Below are 2,772 nucleotides of genomic sequence, written 5' to 3'. Positions count from 1 at the left end.
TCGGCCGCTCTCCCTGGGGTGTGGGGCCGGTGAGGCCGTAGCAGGCTCCTCTTAGAAGCGGTCCTCGCCGGGTCTCCCCCTGCTCCCTGGGTCTCTCCCGCCCACTCTGCTGATCGATGTGGTGACTCTGCGCTCTCCTGGGCTGGACCAAAGCCGTGCCAGGCGAGGGACGGACATTCATGGTGAATGGGCCAGCTCTTCTCGTCCTGCCTGCGGGTCCCTCGCCTTGCCTCCCCGCCCGTTCGCGGTGCGGGGAAGGGCGGGGGTGCGGAATCCGGCCTCGACCTCGCTCCCGGGGTCCTTTGACGTAGCGGGTGCTTCTCGCTCGCCGCCCGCTCTGGGCGGCCAAGGGCCGTGTGTGGCCCTCCCCGCGCCGGGGAGGGCTGCCGCCGTGCTGCTTTGGCGCGACGGTGCGCCTCTGCTTCGGTGCTCCTGGGGCGCTCCGGGTCGTTTCCTGAGGTGCCTGAGGCTGAGCCGGTGTGTGCTGTTCCCGATCCCAGTGCCGCTGCCGCGGCCGGCCGCCGCCTCGCTGTCGGTCTCGCCCCGTCTGCGGGGGTTTCTGAGGCGAGTGCCCGAAAGGAAGAGCGTTGTTGCTGCGCTCCGGGGATCGAGGCGGTAAGCTCGGCAGCGTTGCGCGTTCCCTCTCCGGGGGGAGCGGGTTGCGTTGTCGTCCCCAGTGCCGAGTGGCGTGGGGAGTGTTAGGCGAGCGGGCGCCCGGGCGCTCTTCCCCACCTCCGGTGGGGGAAAGGAGACGTTGCCCGGGCGTTTGAGCGATTGTGGCGGGACGCCGAGCTGGGGCCGGTCCGGTCCCCGAGGCGATGGGGCTGTGGGTGTCCCCGGCCGCGAACGCTCAAGAAGCCTTGTGCTTGCCCATACCGCAGATCCCCCTCGTTGTCTCGGCGGCCGGTTGGGAGAGGGGCTGGGTCGGGTGCCGCCCACCCTCAGTGAGGAACGTTTCTCTAGCGATCCGTGAAGGGCGTGCCTCGTGTGGGGTACCGGATTCCCCCATTGGCCGCCCCCTGCCTTGTGCGCTACGCTACCGTCGGTGGTGTGTGTAGGCGAGAGTCCCCCCCTTCCCGCCGTCTGGGAGGGCGGGGGTCCGCCGGCCCCCCGCGGGTGGGGGCCGAGCGCCTGCTCTTGGTGCCTACCGCGGCCCACGCCTCCCCCCCTTCGAGTCGGGGGAGGGTTCCCGCTGGGCCTGGCCGGGCCCTCTGGCGCACGTGGGGCCACCGTGTGGGCCGCTGGTGCCTGCCGCGTGTGTGCGCGCGGGGGCGGTGGGGCTCTGTTCGCGCAGCCGGGGGTTGAGGGGCCCCGTCCCCCCTTCCCCCTCGCCCGCTGCGAGTGGCCCTCTGCCCGCTCCCGGTCCCGAGCCGGCGGGCGGCCTGCGTGCGTGTGCGCTGGCCTGGGGCGCGGCCGCCGCGGCCCCCCCTGGGAGCGTTCCGCGGGCGGCGTGGTGAGCGAGCGGACCCTGGGGCCGTAGAGGCCCAGGTCGTGGGACTCGACCGGCACGAGGTGTGGCGTTGCATGCTGGCGTTTGGCGTCCAGGCGCGTCTCGTCGCGTGGAGGGCCACCCTGTGGTGGCGGGGCGGCGGGTCTCGTTGGGAGGCTCCGGGGCTGGGACCGGAGGCCGGGTTGGCGTCGCAGGCGGTGCGGGACCGCCCTCGCGTGTGGCGGTGGGACCCCGCTTGTTTTCCTGGCGGCCCGACTCTGTGCCCGAGGTCTTCTCCCCGGTTTCCTCTCCGCGTTTCTTTGCCCCTCGCTGCCTCCGGCGCGCCCTCCATCCCGGCGGTGTTGTGCCCCCCTCCTCGCCTCCGCCGAGCCTCCCCCCCTGGCTGACTGGTCGCGGCCGCGCTGCCGCCCCCTCCCGGGCGTGTACCGGGTGTGGCGGTGGGCACGCTGGACGGGCGGTTGTCGCTGGGGATGCTCGTCACGGTGTGCGGGTTGAGGGTTCGGGGGCTCCCCGCCTCTTGCGGCGGCGGTGGGGCGGTGGGGCCCTGTCCCCCGCGAGGGCCCTCCCGGGAGGTTGGCTGATGCAGGGAACCCGGCCGGCGGCTCGTCCGGGGCCACGCGGGACCGCCCGTGCGCCTAGTGTGTGCGCTGGCGGTGATACACCGTGTGCCGCCCTGGGTTTGTCCGGCCGGTGCGGCCCGCGCGGCTCGGCCAGCTCTCTCCGGGCGGGGCTCCTCCGCGGGTGGGCAGGTGCCCGCTCCCGTTTCCTGCCGCCCTTCTGGCGCGCCGCTCCCCACGCTGGCTGCAGCCGCCGCCTCCTCGTGCTGCCGGGCCCGTCCCCGTCTGGTCTCTTCTGACCCTGGCCCGCCCGCTCTCTCGACCCTTCGCGAGTTCGCTCCCACGGGGGGGCCCGCCGCGGCCCCCGCCTCCTGGCCGCCACCGCCGCTTGTCCGCTGGCGACGGCGTCGTTGTGTGCCGGTACTTGGGGGGGACGACGGGTCCGCCACCCCCGCCCCCGCGGGGCGCCGGGCACCCGCTCGGTGCCGCGTGAGGGTTGTGCCGCTCGGGTGCGTGTGTCCGGCCACGACCCGGTCCGGTCGCGAGGAGTCGCTCCCCGCTCGTGCCGCCGCGCCGTTCCCCGGGCGGGGCAGGGGAGGTGGGGAAGGGCATGGCCCCGAACCACTCGCGTCCCTGTCCCCGTCCGCGCGAGCGCGGCGGCCTGGGCCGCGGGGCGGCTCCGTGCCACCGTTGGGTTTGTGGGGAGCCGTGCGTCTCTGACGCTCCCTCCCCTCGTTCTCGCGCGCGCGTGACGTCGTGTGCGGG

This window comes from Marmota flaviventris, chromosome 7 (assembly GCF_047511675.1).
Source record: "Marmota flaviventris isolate mMarFla1 chromosome 7, mMarFla1.hap1, whole genome shotgun sequence".
Lineage (NCBI taxonomy): Eukaryota > Metazoa > Chordata > Mammalia > Rodentia > Sciuridae > Marmota > Marmota flaviventris.
Note: the sequence above shows the minus strand (reverse complement) of the source record.